The 16,081-nt window shown below is 38.5% G+C and overlaps 1 pseudogene; it reads left to right on the forward strand.

The window, feature by feature from the left end:
* Nucleotides 1–14,656: 14,656 nt before the first annotated feature.
* Nucleotides 14,657–15,641, forward strand: LOC132226776 (glyceraldehyde-3-phosphate dehydrogenase-like; annotated as a pseudogene).
* Nucleotides 15,642–16,081: the final 440 nt, after the last annotated feature.

Raw genomic sequence — 16,081 nt, forward strand, 5'->3', positions numbered from 1 at the left:
TCAGGTACTGTCTTTGGAGATTAGCACCGTGTTGAAGCTCCAAGCAATCCACCACTCTGCTGCTTGTGTCTGTCTCCACAGGCCTGCTTTGCCTGTCTGCCAGCTGTGAATCTTTATCACTCAAGAGTCTGTTTCTTTCAGGGTTTTAGATGGGGTTGGTGCTGTTTTGCTATCTGGGGATCAGATGGAGGCATTTTTCCTGACCCAGAGCCACTCCTCTACAAGTGGCCCAAAATATAACCCTCCGTTGGTCAGAGATCTTGTATGGAGACCAGTGAGGTTGGTGGGCAACCTGAAGTTTTTATGGGTCTGATTCCCAGATAGTGGGGGAGACCAACCCCTCTTCCAACCCAGTTATTGAGCTCTTTGGGGCTATTCATAGCCTTTGCTTCCTTTGTGTAACTCAAAATGCAGGCAGGGTGCGGCAGGCTATATTCCCTGCCTTGAGGCCACTGGGGGCGGCTAGCTCTTCTGGAGAGAAATGCCAGCTTGGGTTTGAAGCGTTACAAAGAGTCCTGGCCACCTCTCGCTGCCCTGCTTCCTTCCCCATCCTCTTCTCAGACTCCACAAATCTGTGCCTCTCCCTGCACCAGAGCTTCAGGTGAGTTTTTGTAACTGAAAAGTACTATATTCTGGGTTTAGCAAATAAAAGCAAAGACAAAACAAAACAAAAGCAAAACAACCACGAAACTGGAAACTGGACTTCTCGCCCCCAGCATCATGCAGCTCGGGCTGCATTTCATGTCGACTTTCAGGGCGCAGTCCCCCACAGCTGTGGTCTTAGGTCAAAATTCCCTGGGAGCCAGTAGCCCTGCAGGTTTTCCTTTTCATAATCGGGTACTACACCTGTCACGAAGGGAGGAACCTTAGTTCAATGCAGCCTCCACCTCACCCTTTCCGCCTGGGGGTCGGGCATCTCTCTCCAGCCCAGATCCCCACTCCTACCATTCTCCAGGCATGCTCTGCCCTTCCTATTTGGAGATTGTTTCCTCAGCTGTGTCTAATTTGTTAATTCCAGAGGGATGCTTTCCAATTTAGTTGCTTTTCCTGTCTGGCTCTGTGGGGGAGGAAGGGGAGGTGAGCCACATGTCTGCCTATTCGGCTGCCATTTTCTTCTGTAGTCAATTGTGTCTTTTATGAAATGGCCCCATCTATATAGTTTAATGCCTTTTCTCTTGAATTTTTATTTTCTAATATTAATACAGTCAACCTCACTTTCCTTTGTTCTTTTGCCTGATCTAGCCCAACCCTTATTTAAAAATGCCTTTTGTCTTTGATGTGTTTACTATATGTTGTACTTACCTTTTAAACAAATTTTATTAAAGGAGATACATGTAATTATAAATAAAAAGCCCTAATTATACGCATTCATTTCCAGTGAATGTATGCATGTAACTACCAGTCAAAACAATAACGAGAACATTTCTAACATACAAGAAGCACATACTCCTCATGAAATCCCTTGCTTTTTATTCAGAACCTGAGCCCTTTGTGTTATGATTGATATAGATGGATTAATCTTAATTGGCTTATTTTCCAATTTTGTGGCTTTATATTTTTTTTCCTATTTTTTTCTCTGTCAAATGTATTTATTTTTATTTTCTCCACTGAAAGGATTGTATTCTCTTTTTATTACATTTTTAAAAATTGCCTTTATATTTCTCAAAATGTTACCATAACCCACGTATCCAAACAGAATCAAATTTAAGTTATATATAATAACTTTTGACTCCTTCCTAAAGAAGGTTTGGGATTTAGCATGAAATCACATTCCTCATTCTCCCACTTCCTGACATTAAAAATATAAAGCTCATTCCCCCAGAAGCCCTAAGGAGAAGGACTCTGTAATATGATGTACAAAGTCCTCAAGGAAATGCCATTACACTGGAGACCGATATCAGCATAAGGTTGCTGTTTCTTCTATTATCCTCGAAAATAAGTCAAGCCAACGGAAATTCATAACAACATAACTCAACAACAGACAGCTAAAACCAAGGCTCCAGAAAGCTGTTATAATTGATTCACATCCTATAATGTTTGTATGTAGGATTCCTGGATCTCATCTTTAGTGATCTATTTTTTAAAAAATTTTCTGCCCCCAAGTGAGCCAGAAAATAATCAGTAATAAAATATGCCATAAATGCAATAGTAGTTGATGGTAGACTAAGGAAATAATTTCAATCTGTTCTTACAAATTTCTAGATTTTAGTGAGTACTAGTGTTTACTATAGATTTATTTGTGCCTACTTTCCTATACATATAATTTTTTAAAAAGTTATCTTTTAGAAAAAGTTTAGATTCACACAAAATTTATGAAGATAGTACAGTTTTATAAACCCCACACTTTGTTGCCTTCATTAATAACATGGTTTATTTGGTATAATTGATGAATTAAAATGATAGATTACTAGTAAGTAAAGACCACACATTATTCAGTTTTACTTAGTTTTTACCTTTCACTCCTTTTTCTGTTCCAATAGCTCATACAGAATACCACAATATATTTAATTTTTGTGTTTCTTAGTTATGAAATTTCTTAGTCTTTTTTTGTGTGTAACCTTTAATGATTTGAAGAGTATTCATGCAGCATGCCTCTCAATTGGGATGTGTCTGATGTTGTTTGTTTGTGTGGGTTTTTGTTTTGTTTTTCAAGTATCTTTTTATTGATTTCAGAGAGGAAGGGAGAGGGAGAGCTAGACAGAAACATCAATGATGAGAGAGAATCATTGATCGGCTGCTTTCTGCATGCTGCACACTGGGGATCAAGCCCACAACCCAGACATATGGCCTGGCTGGGAATTGAACTGTGACCTCCTGGTTCACAGGTTGATGCTCAACCACTGAGCCACACCTGCCTGGCCTCTGATGTTTTTGCAATGGTTGTTTTGGAATTTTGTATTCTTGGGAGGAAGACCCCAGAGGTAAAGTCCACCTCCCTATACATCCTATCAAGAATATTTATTACCTAACTGACATCACTGTTGATGTTAAACTTCACTATTCAGCTGAAGTAGTGTTTCTCAAGGTTTACTATTATAAATCTAGTGTTTTTCCCCTCTTTCTATACTGTATTCTTTGGAAAGAAGTCATTATGTACATACAGTCCACATTTAAGGATTGCAGAGTTATAGTCCTCTTCCTTAAGGATGGAGAATCTTCATAAAATGTGTGAGCTCTTCTGCACAGATTTGTCTCTTGTGCCTCATCCATTTATTCATTTAATCATTCATTCATAGAAGTATGTACACATGGATGTTTATTTATATTTTGGATTATAATCCAATACTAATTTATTTTATTGTTAAAACTGCTGAAGATTTGGAAAATCCTTTTATTAGATAGCTGTGTCCTGTAGATATATTCCCATAAATGTTTGTTGTTTGTTTGTCTGTTTGCTGCACTTCCATATTTTATGATATTACAAGATGCTCCAAGCTCATCTTGTATTTTTGTTGTTTGTGTCATAGAATTAGGCATTTTTACACAGGTCCTGGGTCCTATCTAGACATTTAGGAGGCAGCTGTGTTCATTGCTGTGTGGTGGCTACTAGATCTCTCTGTTTAGAGAACAAGGACAAATATGTGATTATACTTACCTTGCGTACATACATATGTATAAATATTTCTATACGTAACCATCCATATTTATATTAAACTAAATAGTTCATGCCTATGTATTTAATTCTAATCCATTACCACATGAATTATCCTAGCACCCCTCTCTTGCTTGTCAGTAAATACCTACTCCAACATTGGAAAATTTGGTTGTGTCCATCTGTCAATCATTTATTTAATTATTCAATTCTCATAATCACATGGATGCAGTCTATACTTTTGATTAACTTAAACATTTACTGAAATCAAGTTTTGGTAAACATTGGCCCAAGAAAATTCGTAAGACTTCAGCTTCAACTCTGACATATAAAAATTCGGAAGTCATTATTTTGGTTTTGCACAAGAAAGGCTTGGGAAATCTAAAAATCAATGACTTCTTGGACCCTTCATTGAAACAAAGCTACCACCTTAAATCTGGAGAGAGGACACAGAGGAGAGACAGAGCTGAGCTATGCTTACCTGAAGCAGAAGCTGCTAAAGCCTTAAACTGGAACATTTAATGGTATTTTTTAATAATTACCAGAGGCTAAATGTGTATAATAGGAGAGTGAGAACCTCCTGGGGGAGGGGGCGTGGAGGTGCAGGGGATGCTGAAGTCTTGGTAGGGGCACACCATCCAGAACTCTATTAGGTTCTTAGGGCAAGGATCCCCAAAAGATCTCATCAAAGCTCTGGGAAAGGGGAAAGGAAGATTAATCCTTGTGAAATGCATGGAGAGTCTTCTCCATAATAAAACTTCTTTAAGAGGAAGGATTTGACAGAGCCTTATCCCTACTGTGAGAATAGAATCCAGCCAGTGAGAAGCTGATAAAAAATGTATTAAGTATAGTGACAGGAACTTAGATTGTGAAATTTAATACATACAATAAAACTACTGAAAATCTCATTTAGATCAATAGAACTGAATAGAAAATCTAGAAAACAGATCCTGGCTTATGTAAGAATTTCTCATATGGTAAAATTACTATTTCAGTTTAATAAGAAAAAAAGATAGATGATTTCATGCATGGGGATAGTCCAACTTTGTATGTCTTATCATTTAGGAAAAATAAAATTACAAACATATTTTACCAAAAGGGAGAGGAATTAAAATGAATTAAGTGGTTATAAAATAAAAATGAAAAACATAGCTATTCTATGAAGAAGTCTTGGAGAAATTAAAAACCAAGAAAAGGAAAAAGTTTCTTAAAGAAGACAATATTAAGATGCCATAAAAGAGTGGCATGATGGACTATGTCAAAATAAAGTTTTGCATAGGAAAATACCTGGTAAACCAAATCAGCAGACACCCAGTACATTTAAAAAAATAAATGTAATTTAGCCAGAGGTAAAACTTCATAATGAACAGAGCTTTTGAAAGAAGAAATTAAGCTACTAAAAAAAAACAAAAAAAGAAAAAACTGAAAGCGGCCATAAAAGGATAATTCACAGAAGAGAAAATCCAAATATTTATCACACATAAAAAAGGATTTTTAACTCAATTGTACTCATATAAATGAGTAATAGATTGACAATGTGCTATCATTACACCCATAAACTTGTGTGTAGTGAAGTTGCTGCAAATAAACTAGATAAATACAAGAATTTCATTTTGAAAGATTTTGCATGCTATGTTAAATACCTTTAAATTCTGCAATCAACATGGATGTAGTGATATATATGTATATATATATCTCATCTGAGGACATGTTTTTATTGATTTTTAGAGAGAGAGAGACAGAGGGAGAGAGAGAGAGAGAGAGAGAGAGAGAGAGAGAGAGAGAGAGAGAGAGAGAGAAACATTAATGTGAGAAAGAAACATCAATCAGTTGCCTTCCATATACTCTATGACTGGGGATCAAACTTGCAACCCAGGGATGTGCCTTGACCAGGAATTGAACTGGCAACCTTTCGATGCACAGAAGGATGCTCAACCAACTGAGCCACCCTGGTTTTACTATATTATAAAATATAGTAAAATATTTTAAAATTGAGTAGGTGATAGAAAAACTGGAATATGTAAAGCAACTAGAAAATTAGTGTTGAAAATCTCAAAGATCATTTGAAAGTTACTTTGATGCCATTAACCAAGATAGAAAAACAGGAGAGAAAACAAAACAGATCTTGGGGCATAATGATAAATATAAATTCCTGTTTAATAGTTAGGTTAATATGATCACTAATACGGTGAATATATTTCTAAAAGATGTAAGGGTTTGAGATATACCCTAATGGCGTTGCTATATACACATATTAGCTAAGAATGGAAATGAATATTCACTCCAGGAGAGAGTAAAGCAAGATGATAAAAGGGGTTTATGCAACTCTGAGTCACACGCATAATGAATTCTTGGGCACTGAATATGGAACCAGCACATCAATGCATTGGGTATCATGTTCATATGGCTGGTGGTACAGAGTTAGTTTTCTGTAGCTATGTTTTAGAATTCTTGGAAAATAAAAAGAGCAGTAGTAATATTCCACTTCTGTTCTAGACACATTGTGCCAGAGTTTCCTGGTCAAAAAATATGAAAAAACGTATGCTATAGATTGGAATATAGTTTAATATGCATGAGCATATTTACTTGCTTATGAAACCTGGGTGTGTATAGATGCTCATTTTTGTTTGTGTGTTTATTTATATCTAACATGGTATTTAATTAAACGTGATAACTGATTTTTCACAAGAGAAAAATACTCTTTTAGGTGGAAAAAAAAATTTGAATGAAATTTTCTGTATAATAGAATGAGTAGAAGGGAATAAGACTAATAAAACTGTTTTGCTATGTCGCCTCCCCTAACACTTTGGTTAAAAGCATTCTTCTATTACTTACCAATGTGCATCCAATCTCACAGCTATAGAGTGACATTGTAGAGAGTTTTTGTATCTGCTTATATGCCAGAATAATTATTTATGGCTCCACTTTTTCACTTTTAAAATTCTCCAGCTTTGGAAAATAAATTATATGGCCACACTTTTCAAATAATTTTGTTTTACTGAAGTTTATATTGAACTGTGTATTCATCCTCTTATAATTAATTTCAGGTAATTCTACATATTTTCTCAAACATTTTATATCTGCTTCCTATAATGAACTACACTTTCTTATCACTCATGTGGATTTATGTACAAGTAACTGGTTCAGCCTTTACTTAGTGTCATGAATCTATACTCTAATAAATAATTGTCCAGTAAGAAACTCCATCATCAGAACATATAATTACAATGCATGGTGATAAATAAAATAGGAGCTATACATAGAACTGCTGGGTATTGTGTTGAGAGGAATTATTAGCCATGGAATTTTACAGAGTCAGCAAAAGCCTTATAGACAAAGTGAGATTTCCACTGGCGGTTGACTAACTTGCAACTAGGTTTATGCTGAGCTTTCACTCTTAGAGAACTGATGAAACCAGACAAGTCTCAACTAGACTCTAGGCAAGGGGATGTGAGCAGTTTTTACCTTTATTGTTTTATTCCCAGAAACAGTGTAATTTGTAGCAGTTAGTTTATATAAATGCTTGTGGCTTGAATGAATACATAAATAAGTAGATTAGGAAAAGAAAATAGCAAAAATGCTAACTCTCTTTTATGTCTCCAAATTCTACGTTCTTTTTCGAATTTACACATATTAATCAGTGCCAGCTAGGATTTGGAATTAATAATTTCCAATTCATTGTGGAACTATTTTACAATTCAAATCTAATGAATAATTTTATTTCCATATATATCCAGGTAAATAATTTTGATCAACCACTATTTTCATTTATAATGTTATATTCCTTAGGGTTCACAGAGACATAATAAAGTACTGACTTCTAGAAATTTATAATACAATGCAAGAGATAAGACACTCCATTAAGAGGCAGACTCTTGCAAGGCAGCAAATGTTAACATGTTGCATAAGTGGCGCAGTGAATACAGTATATATGATTTCGGAAAAGAAAGGTCACTGAGCTGGAACTCTAAAAAAAAAAAAAGAAAGAAAAATTATTGAGGAGGTGAGACTTGGGTTGAAATGTAGAGATGAAATATTATTTTGTTGTATTAAGAAAAGTGTCTTAAGTATATTTTGTTTTTTTAATCTCTTTTTCACACAACCTCTCCTCTAACAGCTATCAGTCTGTTATTTGTATCTATGTGTCTGTTTTATTTGTTAGCTTATTATATTCATTAGATTTCACTTATAGATGAAATAATATGGTATTAGTCATTCTCTAACTGACTTTTTTCACTTAACATAATATTCTACAAGTCCATCCATGCTGTCAATAAGATGACCTTGCTTTCTACAGCTGAGTATTATAAAGAATGATAACAGCAACAACAACAACAAAATACAAAGACAAAGAGAATAGTGTGGTGATTACCAGAGGGAAAAAAGGTTGGGGGGAGGTAGAAAAGGGAAAAATGGGAATTAATGGTGATGGAAAGAGACCTGACTTTTAGTGGTAAACACACAATACAATATACAGATGGTGTGTTATAGAATTTTACACCTGAAATCTATATAATTTTATTAAACAATGTACCCAAAACATTCAATAAAGATTATAAAATATTAAAAGAAAAGCAGTGGAAAGACATTGTTCATAATTCTAAAGATAGAATTAATCTTTTTAGATAATCACTCCATTTAGAATATTTAGTGTGTATTCCATATTCTACTCCTCAACATAATAGAGACTGTGGCCTGGTGAACAAAATTTGTGCACAGGGAGGGGCGTGTCCCTCAGCCTGGCCTGCACCCTCTCCAATCTGGGACCCCTTGGGGGATGTCTGACTGCTGGTTTAGGCCCAATTCCTATGGGACATCCTTCTCACAATCCGGGACTCCTGGCTCCAAACTGCTCAACTACCTGCCTAACCACTCTGCCTACTGGCTTGGTCGCCCCCAACTGCCCCCTCTCCCAACCTGCTTGCCCACAACTGCCTCCCCCTGCCAGCCTAACTGCACCCAACTGCCCCCCTTGCTGGCCTGCTCGCCCCCAATTGCTCCCCTGCCGCCATGATCTCCATCGACTGCCCTCCCCTGCTGACCTGCTCACCCCCAACTGCTCCCCCTGGCTGGCCTGATCGCCCCCAACTGCCCCCTCACCACCCTGTTTGCTCTCAACTGCACTCACTGCCAGCCTGATCACTCCTTACTGCCCTCCCCTCTTGGTCTGATCATCCCTAACCACCTCTGCCTTAGCCTTGACACAATGGCTTTGTCCACAGGATGTCTGAAAGGTCTCCCAGAAGGTCTCCCTGTCTAATTAACATATTACCTTTTTATTGGTATAGATAGAGTAAAACAGAATAAGTATATAGCCTTCCAAGGTGATTATCTTAAGGAACAAAACTTTGTATACTAAAGATACTAAAGTTCCAATGTAAGTATTTAATACAATATTATTATTATTATTATCTAATCTAATAAAAGAGAAACATACAAATTGACTGCACCACTGCTATGCCCCAAGCCACGCCCATCAGCCAATCACAGCAACTATATGCAAATTAACCCAACCAAGATGGCGGCAGGCAGCCACAGAGCTGGAGCAAGCAGGAAGCTTGGTTGCCCTGGTGATGGCGGAAGCCAAGCTTCCCGCCTGCCCTGACTGGCTGTGGCCTCCGCACAAGGCAACAAAGTTTCAATTATAGAAGATAAATAAACCCCAGATACCTGCTTCCAGCCAGCCTCCACCGGGAGGTTGGGTGTCTGGGGGTTGTGGCCAGCCTGCAAACAGCCATCAGCCCCTCACCCAGACTGGCCAGGCACCCCAGCAGGACCCCCACCCTGATCTGGGACACCCTTCAGGGAAAACTAGCTGGCCCCACCCATGCACCAGGCCTCTATCCTATATAATAAAAGGGTAATATGCCAATTGACCCTAAAAGCAGAACTGGGAATGACTGGTCACTATGACACACACTGACCACCAGGAGGCAGACGCTCAATGCAAGAGTTGCCCCCTGGTGATCAGTGCGCTCCCACAGGGGGAGCTCTGCTCAGCCACACGTCAGGTTGACGGCTGCCAGTACAGTGGTGGTGGTGGGAGCCTCTCCTGCCTCCTCAGCAGCTCTAAGGATGTCCGACTGCAGCTTAGAACTGCTCCCTGCTGGCAAGTGGACATCCCCCGAGGGCTCCCGGAGGGATGTCTTATTGCCAGCTTAGGTCCAATCCCCTGGGGAGCGGGCCTAAGTCAGCAGGTGGCCATCCCCTGAGGGGTCCCAGACTGTGAGAGGGCACAGGCCAGACTGAGGGATTCCCCAAGTGCACAAATTTTTATGCACCAGGCCTCCAGTTATTATTATATTTACAAAATAATCACTTTATTAAAAATACTTATTTAATGTATTTTTAATTATAAAATCAGAAGCAGGTAGGAAGGTAGAGATTGCATATATAGAAGGTATTCATTTTATGTACTCTGTATAATTATCTTTACAAAAATCATAACCCTCGTTATAAAACACCCCACTTGGCCTCATGTAAGCATACAATGAATCCTTATTCAATAAATCAGTGAATGAATTATTGAAATCAAGTAATCTAAGCTTTCAATATCATGTTTTGATCTAGCACACCAGAAGGCTCTCCAAACATGGTTTAATAAGCAGGCCTCTTCTAAGTAATTTAGTTGTTTTATAATAATAACTAGAGGCCCGGTGCACAAAAATTTGTGCACTTGGGGGGGAGGGGGGTCCCTCAGCCTGGCCTGTGCCCTCTCGCAGTCTGGGACCCCTCGGGAGATAACGACCTGCTGGCTTAGGCCTGCTCCCGGGTGGCAGAGGGCAGGCCCAATCCCTAGGTGCAGCCCCTGGTCGGGCTCAGAGCAGGGCGGATTGGGAGGTTGTGATTCCACCCTCAGTTACGCTCAGGGTAGGGCCAATTGGGGGGTTGGAGCACCATCCCCTGTCACACTCAAGGCAGGGTCGATGGGGAGGTTGCGGCGCCACCCCCTGTCACGCACAGAGCAGGGCCAACCAGGGGGTTGGGGTGCTGCCCCCGTCACACACAGAGCAAGGCCCATCAGGGGGTTTGGGCACCGCCCTCTATCACCCACAGAGGATGGCCGATCAGGGGGTTGGGGCGCCACCACTCTCACACTCAGGGCAGGGCTGATGGGGAGGTTATGGCTCTAACCCATCACACACAGAGCAGGGCCCGTGGGGGGGGGGGGGTTGGGGAGCTCCCCCCTATCAGGCACAGAGCAGGGCTGCTCAGGGGGTTGAGGCCCCACCCCCTGTCACACACAGAGCCGCAGGGCGATCAGGGGGTTTGGGCACTGCCCCTTGTCATGCTGATCCAGGTGCCGGGAGGCATATTACCCTTTTACTATATAGGGTAGAGGCCTGGTGCATGGGTGGGGCCAGCTGGTTTGCCCTGAAGGGTGTCCTGGATCGGGGTGGGGGTCCCCACTGGGGTGCCTGGCCAGTCTGGGTGAGGGGCTGAGGGCTGTTTTCAGGCTGGGAGTAACTGAAGTTCCCAACCGCTCCTTTTTTTCTTTCTTTTTTTTTTATTCTGGGCCAGCTTTAGCTTGAGGCTTGGCTCCAGCTCTTAGGCCTCCGCGCGGCTGAAAGTAGGTTTCTGGCCTTTGCTTACAATGTTGCGATTCTGCTGGCTGAAGTCCGGCGGTATTTGTTACAATGTTTCTTAAACTGCCCGCTCAGAGGCCTGCAGCCGCAGGTGGGGAACGTTGGTTTCCTCCGTCACTGAAGCAAGCAAGCCTCATGTTAGTTTCAAGCTGCCTGGCTGCCGGCCGCCATCTTGGCTGACAGTTAATTTGCATATCTCCCTGATTAGCCAATGAAAAGGGTAGCGGTCGTACGCCAATTACCATGTTTCTCTTTTATTAGTGTAGATAATAATAAAAAAAACTCATTTAATAGTATAAATAAAAAAGTCATGTCTAATACACAGATAAGTACCTAAGAAAAACTTCATATTAGTGCTTCTATTCATCTTATGTTTCATCATTTATTTGAGTAAATATGACTACATATTTAAATGTTCAGAATTGTCATCTGTCTAATGTGATCTAATCTACCTTTTAATATAACCTTTATTTCTTCCAAATCTACTTTCATACCATTATATTTTTTACATCTTTATTGTTGAAAGTATTACCTATGTCTCCTTGGCACTAATATTTTAAACACAAATTTAGGAAAAATATGTTTTTCATAAAATTAAAAGAAAAAATTGTAATCAAAGAGGGCAATTTAATAACCATGCATCTTGTCCATAAACCCTCACTGTCTGTTACCATTTGTCTGGTTTTTTTTTGCACATTCAGAACAAAAATGGATAGCCTCTTGGGATATGCATTTAAATTCAATTTAAAGTGAATGTTCATATATATATTTGAGAGAAAATTATGATTATACAGATTCCATCTAATCCTAAATATAGGCATTGTTATAACAATTGTAAAAAGTACTTTTTAAAAATTAAAAAAAGAAACTTGTGTACCAAAATAATGTCTTGTCAAAGACCTCAATGGCAATTAGTTGACCTTACCGTTATTCTATTACTCTACCGACTTTAAGTAAAGATGCTGGGTCTGAGAGAGGAAGTTCAGTGTCTTCATTCATGTAAGTATTGGCACATGTATTCAGATTTTTATTTTTAACTTTGTAAGTCATTTTGTAGTTCAGAAATAACATAGCTTTGAGCAATTTTTTTTTCCAGTCAATGTTTTTCATACCAAAGGTCAGGAACTGTAGCCATGAGGTCACTGAGGGTCTCTGAAGGGGTTCAAAGAGATTGCAGATAAAGAATTAAACACAGTTAATTAGTACTGCCATTTGCTTGCAAGGAACCATATGTCAAAATTATCCTTACTTACCCTGTCAATTCCTCTATTGGTGTCACCAATTCTCATCAACTGCTCTCACTCATGAAATACTCCTTCTTCACCAAACATTTCTAATAATGATTACCATGTGAGATATAGTCAGATAGAATGTAAATAGATGCCATCTTCCATTGGAACTCACTTCTGATATTAAAAGTCAAATATTTCACTATTATGAAATGTTTAATAACAGCTATTTAAACAGTCAACAAATATTTATTTCTTACTTTTTGGGAGTATTGGAATTTGAACATGTAAATAGGTATTTTTAAAATTTAATTTAATTTTTTTCATCACTGTTGATCCCGTATATGCCCTGTTTCACCTCCACTCATCCCTCCACCCTCATTATCACCACAGTATTGTTCCTGTGTGAATAGGCATTTTAAACAATCTCTTCAAATACAACTTTAGAACCTCCTCAACTTTACAATTAGATTACTTTATTTGTGTTTCAAAGTGACAGAGCTCTTACCAATTATGTTCCAATCAAATTTTATTTCTTTTACAACTCTATAATTCTTAAGAAGAAATGTACATATCTCTATACAACATTGGTTTTGGTAATAAGTTTTTTTTTTAACACTTCCATTTCTCAATAACATGAACATAAATCTTATTTGAACAAATTATTATTATCATTACCTCAAAAGAACCCACTTCTACTTAAAAGAAAATGTATTAATAGACAAAAATATTTAAAAATTAAAGTAACATCAAAGAAACCAACGGAAATAATAGACTCAATAAAGAGACAGAAGGCAGATATTTTCAACAAACAGAACAAAACAGAAGACATTATTCCAAATTGTAACTAGTAAAATAAGCAGAATAATCAACAAAGATTGTCAATTTATCTCAAAAAGCAAAATCACAAAATCAAATTGGAGTAACTATGGCATAAACTTATAATACTATAAGTTGATTGATGTATCAAATAGACATTTAATCAACAGACTTAGACCATTCAACACAGCAAAAAATAAACTATATTGAAATTTATGTTCAGATCAAGAAAAATACATTAAGCACTTCGATTTATAAGAAAAGGAAGAGTTTTGATATTTAGTTCCATGTAGGCTAGAATAGGATCAGGAGAAATAAACACTTCTCTTTCAATATAAAGGTGCATTTTAATAGCTAGTTACATCTATTTGCCTCTAAAATACAATCTATATATTATTGTCCAATTAAAAACAATCATCTCAGCCTGACTGGAATGGCTTTTGGTTGAGCATTGATCTATGAACCAGGAGGTCACAGTTCGATTCCTAGTAAGGGCACCTGCCTGGATTTGGGGCTCAATACCCAGTGTGAGGCATGCAGGAGGCAGCCAATTGATGAATCTCTCTAATCAGTGATGTTTCTATCTCTCTCAATCTCTCCCTTCCTCTTTGAAATCAATAAAAATATATTTAAAAAACAATCATCTCAAAGTCAACACTCGAAAGCAACTTACATTTTATAGGCAACTAGAAATGGATTGACTCTCTAGATTAAATATATAATAAACCCTATATCCATTAGATAATTAGATTAAAATCATTTAAAAAAGAATTGGTCTTAAATTTACAACAATTGATATATTCTTGGTCAAGGATATTGGCACATAATAATTAAATCTATTTCTTAAGGGGAAAAAAAGAAGAAATACACTTAAATAAGATTTATGATGAAAATAGTTGTCTATAAAATTGAACAAAAAAGAAACATAAATAATGGGAGATCTTTAGCAACAGTAGATGAATGCAATCAGAATTACAGAATAAGTGAAAAGATCAGCTATTATGAAACAAATGAAAAGATCAGCTATTAAACATGGACCTTAGAAGACTGCAAGAGTAGATAATATTAACTGGAACAAGTAACCTTATGAGTGAAAAGAAAATTAGTCTTTATATTTGAAAGGGGCAATCATATCTCTTTTTAAGAGATTGCGAGAGGGAGTTTAACTTTAAAAAATTAGCTCTTAAAATTACATAAAATTTCTGTGTTGAAGTTCTATTGCTTTGATGAGAACATGTGAAAATGTTTTTAGAGAATTACAGAACCGTTTTTGAGAAGTCAATTACCAATTCTCTCTGAGACCAATACTAAAACAATACTAGACAGATTAGTCAGTTTGTGATTTAGAATTTATTATATCTAGCTCTCTGCTCTTCCTGTTCATCAGACAGCCGAATCTTCCTGCACAGTGCCAGCTGCAACCCTGAGACATGATAGTGAAGGTCAGACTGAACAGTTTTGGAGGCACTGGGTGCTGGTCACCAAGGCTGCTTTAACTGGCAAAGAGGATATTGTCACCATCAGTGACCCCATTCATTGCCCTCAACTGCATGGTCTACATATTTCAGTAGAATTCTCCTCATGTCAAGTTCAAAGGCACAGACAAGGCTGGGAATGAGAAGGTTGTCATCAATGAAAAGTCAGCCTCCATCTTTCAGGAGCCAGATTCAGCCAACTTCAAATGGGAGATACTGGTGCTGAATATGTTGTGTAGTCCCCTGGTGTCATCACTTGAAGGGGGGGACGAGGAGGGTCATCATCTCTGCCCCTGTTGCAGATGTCCCCATGTTTGTGATGCGTGTGAACCATGACAAGTATGACAACTCCCAAAAGATTGTCAGAAATGCCTCCGGCACCACCCTCTGGGCCAAGGTCATCCATGACAAGTATAGCATCTTGAAGGGACTCAGGCCCACAGTCCATGCCATCACTGCCACTGAGAAGACTGTGGAGGTCCCCTCTGGGAAGCTGTGGCATGATGGTCGAGGGGCTGCCCAGCACATCATCCCTGCTTCTACTGGCACTGCCAAGGCTGTGGGCAAGGTCATCCTTGATTTGAATGGGAAGTTTACTGACATGGCCTTCTATGTCCCCACCCCCAATGTGTTGGTTTTTTATCTGATCTCCTACCTGGAGAAAACTGATGAATATGATGATATGAAGAAGGTAGTGAAGCAGGCAGGCATCAGAGGATCCCCTCAAAGGCATCCTGGTTTATACTGAAAACCAAGTTGTTTTCTCCAATTTTAATAGTGACACCCACTATTTCACCTTTGAAGCTGGGGCTGGCATTGTCCTCAGTGCTGACTTTGTCAAGCTCAGTCTCTGGTATGACAGTGAATTTGGCTACAGCTACAGGGTGGTGGACATTATGGTCCACATGGCCTCCAAGGAGTAAGAGTCCCCTGGACCACCAGTCCCAGTGAGAGGAAGAGAGGCCCTCAGCTGCGGGAAGTCTTTACTCCAGATAGATTCCCCAACACACTGAGATTCTCCTGACCTCCACAATTTCCATCCCAGACCCCATGAAGAAGGGGAGGGCTTAGGAAACCCTGCCTTGTTATGCACCATCAATAAAGTTCACGGTACCCAGCCAAACAAACAAAAATAATTTATTATATCCAAGTTCCCACAAACCTTTAAGGTACTCTTCACAGTTTAACTTCCCTCTTTTTTATTTGTTAAAAGATTTATGGTTTTTTTTTTGTATTTATATTTTAAGTGCACTAGAGTATTTTGCTATATTGCTCAGTCATTTTTTGTTGTTATAGATCAATCTTTTATATTTGAGGTATACGAGGGTTTATAGATGTCAATGTAATTATATTTCTTCTGTGACTGCATAGTACTTCATT

This window comes from Myotis daubentonii, chromosome 2 (assembly GCF_963259705.1).
Source record: "Myotis daubentonii chromosome 2, mMyoDau2.1, whole genome shotgun sequence".
Taxonomy (NCBI): Eukaryota; Metazoa; Chordata; class Mammalia; order Chiroptera; family Vespertilionidae; genus Myotis; species Myotis daubentonii.